The sequence below is a fragment of the Typopeltis vanoorti genome, chromosome 25 (assembly GCF_054136105.1).
Source record: "Typopeltis vanoorti isolate ZY-2024b chromosome 25, IOZ_Tvanoo_1.0, whole genome shotgun sequence".
NCBI classification, from domain to species: Eukaryota; Metazoa; Arthropoda; class Arachnida; order Uropygi; family Thelyphonidae; genus Typopeltis; species Typopeltis vanoorti.
This window is the reverse complement of record NC_143573.1, coordinates 40619265-40629687: the sequence shown is the minus strand read 5'-3', so window position 1 is coordinate 40629687 and position 10423 is coordinate 40619265.

The following is a 10423-nucleotide window of genomic DNA, read 5'->3' as shown; positions in this document are numbered from 1 at the left end:
CCCTTATGCAGGAACAGTGTTAAAAAAGATTGCAATACTCTTCAAACCTTTTGAAATTAGAGTTACTTTCAAACCGATAGACAATCAAGGTCACCAAAAGACAGCAATGCCTTCTTCGAATAAGCTGGAGTATACATCTTTCTTGGTCTTGTGGTCTAAACTACATATAGGCCAAACATCAAGAAGTCTTGAAATAAGAAAAAAGGAACATGTAGGGGATGTTAAAAAACAACAGAATATAGTTCGGATTAGCCCTCCACGTCTTCAACACAAGCCACACCAATGAATGGAGCAAAAGTTCCATGCCTTATGTAGAAGAAAATTTCCAGTGTCGCAATTTCAAAGCCACAGTGGTTCTCCGTTCTGAAAGCAGCCTAAACAGAAATCAAGGAATGATGCTGCCTGACATGGAAAACCCTAATAAGATCGCTAAGCTTGCCAGAATTTAATTTCGCTGCAAACTACAGAACATGCATACACAATAATAACTAATGAAACACATGCTCCAGGCTGTGTGGAAATTGGAAAAAAAAAAAAAAAAGTACCGCACAGAAGCTTCTGCAAATCAGAGAGGTTGTTCCTGGAATCAACAGAAGCCTTAACATACTCCAAACCTCAACAAGTATGGTTGTATAAATCCACCAGATTTGAGACAGTCATCCTAAGACCAAATTAATTTTTTTTCTTCAAAACTTTAGACTACTATTTTTCAAAACTTTCAAAGACTACTATTTGAACTAGTATTTTTCAAAACTCCGGACTACCGTTTTTTTTTTGTTTTTTTTTAAACCTAGATGGCGCCTAATTAGGACTCTAGTCCTTGTGTTGCACGCTGCAATTACTTATACTAATCCCACTGTTACACTGGATTGTTACTCAAACTCATAATAGGCAAGTTAGAATCTGACTGGCCAGGATTTATAAAACAATATATTCACTCTAATGATCAGGATGGAGAGGAGGAGGAAAATGAGATCTCACAAGATGAACTGATTGCTGCTCTGTCACCAAAATCCCCCTGTCAAAACATCTCAAGGGGAGCACTCCAACAAAAGAAGAACTAAAGAAGTCAGGATGGATGAAGACATACCAACATTAGAAGTCCCGAGGAACACCGAAAAGGTTCCACCAGTGATACTAAGGGACAAGGACAAATGGACCACTATCACATCAGCCCTTAGGGAACATAAAATCGCATATTCCTGGGCTAAAAATCAAGATGGAGTCAAAATCCAGCCAGCCTGTCACTGACTACAGACAGCTGACAAGATTAATGGACAAGTCTTGCATATCACACTTTTGCTTTACCCAGTGAGAAGAATCTCAAGGTGAATCTCTTCACAGAGTGACCGAGGGTGTCACCTGTGAAGAAATCACTGCTGATTTTATGAGTCAGAGCCTAACACCAGTGAAAGTGAGCAGGATGCTCAGGGCAGATAAACGACCAATGCCACTCATAGAAATTGATGACACAGAAAGAGATTTATGAACTGACAACGATATGTGGCCTCAGAATTTCTACTGAACCACTAAGGAAGAAGTCGACAGCTGGGCAGTGCCATAGGTTTGGCCATACCCAAAAACTTTGCAAGGCACATTACAGGTGTTTAAAATGTGGTGAGGGCCACCAGACCGTCATGTGTACAAAACCAAGATCCACTCCAGCTAAATGCGCCAATTGTGAAGGACCTCACCCCGCTAACTACAAGGGATGCATTGCACACCCAAATAACCGAGGGTCAGGAAAATCTACCCTTCTAACATTTCAGCGATACTCAAGACAGCTGTGCAAGTCACACCCCAGTCCAAATTATCTCCAGCTCGACAACTCAAGAAAGGAAACAAATGCCTAAAACTTATGCAGAGGCAGCAAGAACAAAGACTACTCTATCTCATGACCACGTAAGCTCAAATCTAACATCAGTACTAACTGCCTTACTAGCTACTATGTTACAAGAATTCAGTTTGATGAATCCTTCGCCATCCTCCCTGAAGATTCCTACAAGGTACCCACTCAATTCTGACAGCCCTCAATAATGAATAAAAGAAAATTCTATCCCAACTCTCTCATGATCACTGCATGGAATGCCAACGGACACAATAACAAAATTCTGGAGCTGCAAGAGTTCTCTCACAGACACAATCCTGGTAAATGAAACTCATCTCAGGCCAGCTAATAATCCCAAATTACAGAACGATATTATGTACAAAACAGATAGACTCACCAGCAGCAGAAAAGGAACAGCTATATATATATATTAAAAACTACCTAAGCCACAATATTCTGACCAATCCTCAAACCAAGAACCTAGAGATAACAGGCATTGAAGTTCATACCAACAATGCTGGCAATATCAAAATCTATGCTGTATATAATTCACCCAGCATTCCATTGCTGGTATCTGACTTGGACTCCATTCTCGGCTTCGCAGACTCCATATCATGGCTGATGATTTTAACACCAAACATACAGCCTGGCATAGCTCCACAATCAACGACAAAGGTCGAACTCTAAACCATTACTCAATGCAACATTCTATTGTTGTAACAGGACCCACAGAGCCCACCCATCACAGCTCAACTGGAAGTTCAAATGTACTGGACATAGTCGTCCTCAAAAACATCAGATACCAATATTAGCTGGAAACAATAAATGAACTTTCGTCCGATCACAACCCTATTCTGCTTCAACTTGATACACAAGAACAGTTCCCCCCACACACACTCATATCTTGGGAAAAACTCTCCAGAATCCTACCTGATCACATTGGCCCAGTCCCTACTATTCACACTAAAGAGGAGATAGAATTGGCTGCAAACAACCTTACCAGTCAAATCAAAAATGCAATAAAGTCAATCACCCAAACTACAGTCTTTCATCCAAGTGGTCGGATCCCCGAGGAAATCATGGATTTAATTAGACTGAAAAACAAAACGAGAAAGAGGTATCATAACACAAGAGCCCCTCAAGATAGAAGAAATTTGAATAAATTAAACAGACAAGTTCGTGAAGCTCTCCAAAAATATCGAAACCAAGAATGGGAATCTAAGCTAACAAAATTAAACCCAGAAGACAACTCTATTTGGAAGTTTCTGAGAACCTTCCGTACTAAAAGACAACTTTTACCCCAATTCAGACCACAAAAGGAATAGCTCATACTGACAAGGAAAAGGCAGAGGCTCTGGCCGACAGCTTGGAAACTCAATGCAACCCCTCGTGAAAATTTGAACATCAATCTCATCTACAAGATTCACCGCCGAGTTAGGCAGGCCATAACACAACAAAAAGTTGACCTAGAACCTCTCACACCCACTTCTCTAACAGAAGTTATAAACATGAACAACAATAAAGCTCCAGGTTCAGATGGAATTACAAACAAAATAATTAAACTACTCCCCAGAAAAGCCATTGTACATCTAGTCAACATAATTAATGCCATCCTCAGACTCAAGTATTTCCCTTTAACATGGAAAATAGCAGATGTCACACCAATCAAAAATATTGGAAAAAACGCCCAACTCCCTAAAAGCTACAGACCTATCAGTCTGTCTAACCTTGGAAAGATCGCAGAAAAAGTAGTCTTTACTAGGCTTCAATCACAAACGGAACATATAATCCCAAACGAACAATTTGAATTTAGAAAAAATCACTCCACCATTCAGCAGATCCACAGGCTGATCGAATATATCTCCGAAGGCTTCAACCGGAACCTTCATACAGCTGCAGTCTTTATAGATGCTGCAAAGGCTTTTGATAAGGAGTGGCATCAGGGTCTCCTCTACAAGCTCATCACATTCAATATGCCTACTAATCTAGTTAAAATAATTCACTCTTACCTCAGAGACATACATGCAAGTCAAAATAAATGAAACTGTATCAACCAGATGCAAGGTTCTGGCAGGAGTGCAACAGGTCTCACTCTTGGCCCCCTTGCTGTTTTCTATCTATACTGCTGATATCCTTCAAAACCCAAGCTCAACAATCACTGCATTATATGCTAATGACACTGCATTATTAGCAAGATCTCTCAACCCCAAACTAGCTGTCAAAAGACTCCAAAACAGTATCCATACATTAGAGAAATGGTTGATGGACTGGAGAATCCAATCCACAGAAGAGTTCAGACATACTGTTCACTAGAAAAAAGCCTCAAATCAAGGAAGATATACATTTACAAGGTGTTAAAATCCCATGGCAGAATAGTCAAATATCTTGGAGTAATTCTCGATAAAAAACTACAATTCACCAATCATATAGAACACATAAGTTCAAAGACATCCAAAGTAATAGCACAGCTCTACCCCATGATCAACAGATAAAGTAAATTCGATACTCAGAACAAACTGCTCATATACAAGATGGTAATACGCCCAGTCATCACTTACGCATCTGCATGGAGTCATACTTCGAAAACAAATATTCAAAAGCTGCAGAGAATACAGAACAAATAGTTGAGAATGAGTTTGGATGCTCCGTGGTTTATCAGAAACTCCCAAATTCATAGAGATGTCAACATTCCCTACATAATATCTCTCCTTCACGACCTAGCTGAAAAGTTCTTCAAGACAATTAATCATCCGAACCCACTGATCAAGCAAGCTTCAGACTATAATAAAGCAGATTTCTGCAAATACAAGAGATCCAAATCAATTCTATGCTCAGCTGAACACAGCTAATCTCATGCCCGCTCAGGGCGAGCTTAAAGCTCAATACTTCTCTACCCAAAGAACTTTCCTTTTCAGATGGAGAGGAATATGAAAAGCATTTATGCTTCACCAATCAAAACAGTATCGTTCTGCTACACCAGATTGTGGTTGTCTCGCTATTGTAACAAACTTTGTGTGCTCTGAAGATGCTCGATATAATACCAGCGAAATAATAGTTTTAAGTTAATATCAATCTGTGTTCGCATCAATACCGTTTAAATCCAATTCAACACGCTCCATGTGTCTGATGTTACGAGTCTTTTTTAATTTTGTTATATATTTTATACGTTTGTTCTATGTACTAGCGACTTTGAGTTGTCTTTACCGTTTGAATGCCCTGAAGAAGTCAAACAGCTCAGTTGGTGAAACTTGTTGGCATAATTTATCATTAAATTTACTGGTCAAAAAAAAAAAAAAAAAAAGCAGCAGAGTGTAATCTTATTTTATAATTAATTAAGTTCGTGGCCAAAAAAATATACTCAATGGAGAAAGGATCTTTAATATTTTATCACATTATCTAACCTGCTCACAGTACAATAAGTTTACTGGCAATCATCTTTGGTCGTTTGCAAAAATTTTAATCCTGAATAATGTTTTGTCAAATGCTTTCCTCCAACAGTGATTAATTACTGACAGATAAGTATACATGATAAGTAGCGCGTCAATAAAAACCTACTTAAAAAGAAAGGATTTGGTGGTTCAAATCTAGTCGCCGACTAGAGGAAATTCTTCTAAGCCGTTTTACGACCGGTTCCCAAGTTAGTCGATCTCTGGCACGGGGTAGCGGGTTTTTCGTCCCGTAAATTCAAGAAATCGACCGTCGAACCCACACTATTTTCAGACATTAAAAATATTGTGGTAGGGTTAGGGACCATGAGATGGCGGCACTAGCTTGCCACCTTCTTCACTGCATACCGATGAATCAGTGATAGCCTTGGGCCAGCTATCTCTCTGATTGGCTACCAGTGGAGATTGAACTGCCCACTCAGTCTCCAAAAGTTAGATCGAGTAAACGGCCCCGCCTACTCCCTATACGGGAATAAATATGCGTTAGCTGATTTTTTTTTATATATATATATCACTTGTATTTTAATAAAAATTATAAATTTAAATGAAAATATGTTAAACTGTCAATGCAAAACGGCGTTTTCAACTCTTCCAGATTGTTCAATGATGTAGTGCTTTACATTAAGCGCCTCCATAGCGCAATTGGAAGAACGACGGTACTATGCATCCTTAGAAAAGACCTAAGTTCGATTCTCGTCGTGACAGGAGGAATCTTCATATGGACTTTTTCAAATGAAGGTGAGTTAGCCGATCTCATACGGAGGTAGCAGGGTTTTTCATCCTGCATACAGACAAATCAGCCCTTCAGAACACACGCAATTTGCAGACAAAAAATTCTAGTGGTGGTGGTTGTAGGCGGTAGATGGCATTGATGTAGGTGATTGGTAGTAGAGGCTCTGTGTAGAAGTGGACACGGAGTTGTACAGTTGGTATCCTCCGGCGATGAGTCTTCGGACTCCTTGGAGGTGTCACGAATAATGATAATAATAACTCTTTCAGAGTGATCAATGTAATGCTTTACATTTTTTTTTTTTTTTGTAACATGCGTAAGACCAGATTTGCAGGACATCTTCTGAGAGATTCTTCGGGACACCTGATAAGAACTATATTACAAGGGAAAGTTGAGGGAAAGAGAAGACGTGGAAGACCAACTAGAGAGCGGTTTAATGACATCGTGGAATGGACTGGTTTAAGAATGATGGAAACAACAGACAGAGAGAGAGAGAAATGGAGAAGAGCTGCTCATCTGCTGCAACCCTCTTGCGAGATGCTACCAGATGATGACAAACGTGCATAAACAGTAATGTGTGGCTAAAATATTCTTTTAGACTGTGTTTTGCAGAAACTAAGCTTAGGAGATGTGCACCGTGTGGTCATGAACGTATTAATTTTTATTAAGAAAGAATAGGTTTCTATTTTTATTTTTAATTTCACAAATGTAACATAATTTTCGAAAATCCAAGCAGTTAATTTTTCAAGGCAATATGAAAATTCACAAGCTTAATACAATTAAATGTTCAACAAAAGTAGTAAAACAAACAGAAACACTTCAGCGATTATAAAGCAACCAAACATACCATTATTTTCCAGAATCACAAATGGTGAAATACATTATATGTAGCCACTTGCTCAAAAAATACTATTTTTGATGAAAATGACGGGTTTGATTTCTCAGACAATGGTTTGGAAGGGGGTGGGGGAATCACAGTTGACAAAATTTGAATTTCCTGGTATGATTTATGACATGAAGTAGAATTTTTACTGATGTTAAAACAGGTTGGAACTAGTTGCTTGATATGGTTTCAGCATTTAAGATTACCTTTATTTTAAAAGATTTTTGAAGATTGATTGTTTGAGGTATTTGATTAAATATACACTTTCGATTGCCCCACAATTTAAAAAAATAACTACAGCCAGAAAAGCAGTTTATAGACAAGCAGCAGCTATTGTTAAGCAGATTTGGCAGTTAAATTCATGTTAAAAGTTGAAGAATACTCACTGTGCAGGGTTGTACTTAAGCACAAGTTCTAGCTGGAGGGGTCTGAAAATTAGGGCCAAAAACAATGGGGGGGGGGGGGTACCAGAGCACTCTAGTGCCTCGGGAAAAGTAGGGTCCTGCACTTAGACTGAGAATTGTCTTAAAATTCAAATTTGAGTAAAAGTGTAGAAATATTAAATTAGATCTTTTAGGATGTCTTACAGATGCTGATGTACAAACAGCTAATATCTGTTTGGTGGTACTAACAGCACGTATCTTAGATTTTGCAACAGAAACAATTTAGACTTTTTCCAGTGAAAGTATGAAATATAATGAAAATCAGAAAAATTCTAATTTAAGTACTATTAAGGCTAACAAAGAAAAAAATGTTAATGAAGTGAAACAAATTTTAAAAGATGCAAAAAAATTCTTTAGTGTTGCCACTCTAAATGGGAACAAATTTGTCATATTTGAAAATACAAAGAAAAGATGAGGAAACAGAAAAAAAAAAAAAAAAAGAATTGATTTGCTAACTGTTCAGCCAACAAACGAATATTTACATTTTAGTTGCTAGTAACAAAATTTTTGCACAAAAGTTCATCCAAAATTGTCATGCATCATTGAATACATTGGTTTCCTTGTTTAATTTTTTTAATAAACATGAAATGATTATAAGGAGAAATGTATGATTATGAATAAACCCAATGTAGTCATAATACAATATTATTTATAAACAACAACAACAACAAAAGAGATAATAACAGTGATTCTTTTTAGTCTTACTGTTTTCCTAAATGAAATATAAAAACACATTCCATTTACTCTAACTCCAAAATAATATACTGATTGATTCAGCTAGGGAGGTATATGGTGAAGTTATCTGCAAGGATAGAAAAACAGGAACCCCATAGTGGACACAAGAAGCAGTCCTGGAAAAGAAGGAAGCATGCCAAAAGTTCCAAGCAAATGCCCTAAAGGAATACAGAGAAAAATGCAAGATAGCTAAGCTATATGTAAAAATAAATAGCTAAACAAAAGTAAATGATAAGGCCGGTAAGAATATAGAAAATAAATATCAGGAAGGTGGCAAAATGTTCTGGAGGCAAATTGTTCTGTAAAAGGAATCGAAGATGATTAAGGTAATGTGAAAACTGAATATAATATCCTAGATGTCTGGAGTAATTACTTTAAAAGAATGTAAAACGAGAAGCAGTGACAGAACTATACTAGAACATTTTCAAGAAGAATGCAAGGAGGAATACATATCAGTACTTGAGGTAGAAAAAGCCATCAAAAACTTGAAATGCAGAACAGTAGCTAGAGTAGATGACATTCAATCAGAAATGCTTAAGTATGGAGGTATAAAAGTTTTCTAGTGACTAAAGTTCTCATAATTCCAATCTATAAAAATACTGAATAAAGCTAATTTGAGAATTGTAAAGGAATTTCTCTACTAAGTATTCCAGGTAAGGTTTATGCAAGCAGAATTTTCAGATTTATGAAAAGAGGTTGAGAAAGATTGTGGAAGAGAAATTTGGAGAACAAGTTGGGTTCAGACCAAACAGTGGTTGTCAAGACCAGATTTTCACTTTATGACAAATAGTTGAGAAAGTGGGAATATGACAAGGATCTGTACTTAAGTTTTGTAGTTTGAAAAAGGAATATGACAAAGTGCCCAGAAAAAAGCTTTTCAAAACACAATTATATGGGGTAAATTAAACATTATACAGAGCAACAGTCTATTTGTCAATTCAATTCTAACAGTCAGCTGTTAGAATTGAAGTTAATACAGGAAGCAGTAGCGCACTCAGGATTTAATCTTTGGAGGAGCCAAGTTGAGTAGACGATTTGAGAATACACACTACACATCGCATACAACTATGAGCATCTGCAATGATCGCTAATTCATAAGTAGTATAGAAATAGAAGACACGACACAACATAAATTTTTTTTAAAAAAATTGAATTTTAATTAGGAAAAGATTTTTGGAAAATTTTCTAATATTTTTTCCCTTTTTCTTTGGGTGGGGGGGCAAGGGCCCCCTTCCCCCATGGGTGCACCACTGACAGGAAGATAATTTGATGTAAAATTAAAATCGAGGCTAAGACAAGGATGCACATATCTCCACTCTTATTCATCATCTATAGATGATGAATTATGAAAGAAAGTGGCATTAAACCTGATATTAGAATTTGAGATATCAAACTTAGCCCTTTGCTTTAAGTAGATGATGTACTTGTAAACACATCCGGTGAAAGTCTCCAGAATTCTCTAACTAAACTGAATAACAGCTGTAACAAATTTGTCATGAACATCTGCAATAAAAAGACCAAAATTATGAATATACGCAGGAACATGGAAAATTTCAGCTACATTCTGAATTGAGATCCTATAGAAGAAGTAAAATATTTCAGCAATTTAGGCACAGTTTTTTAGTAATGATGGAAAGTTAAATCTGGAAATAAACAACAGAATAGGCAAAGCTGGAATGGTGGCAGTCAGTTAAATATATTTATAGGAACAACAGAGAAATTAGTCAAGACACCAAACTAGCAGTATACAAGACTGTGTTCAAACCAGTTTCAAGTAATGGATCTGAGAGTTGGGTTAGAAATAAAGCACTTAAAGACTAGAGACCACAGATATAAGAGTTCTAAAAAAATTAGGGGGATGAACTGATGGAAGCAATGGCAGAATAAAATAAAAAATATAAATATTAGAGAGGAACTTGACATTTCTAGCATTAAAGAATGTGTCAGCATTCTGAACTAATCTAAGGTGGTATGGCCACTTAACTAGAAAGTGTGAGGAAAGGTTAGCAAAGCAGGCATTTGATGCCAAGATGTCAGGAAAGAGACCCAGAGTAAGACTGGTCTATGTGAATTGATTCAGTCAGAAGTGCCTTAAAAGCAAGAAATGTTAGATATGACAGTAGTGGAGTGCTTACAAATAATAGATTGATTTGGAGGAAAATTGTTGATAGGAAATTAATAATAATATAAACTTAATCATGTAGTGTTGTCATAAGTAACCTGAACACCCGGTGAGGGTACATTATCAGGAAACTGATGAATCCATTTACCTTTAAATCTATATGCTATATATTACATTTAATTAATATGTTGAAAGCAAAATTTTAGTTTTTGCTTCTTTCAAAAACAAACCCATGG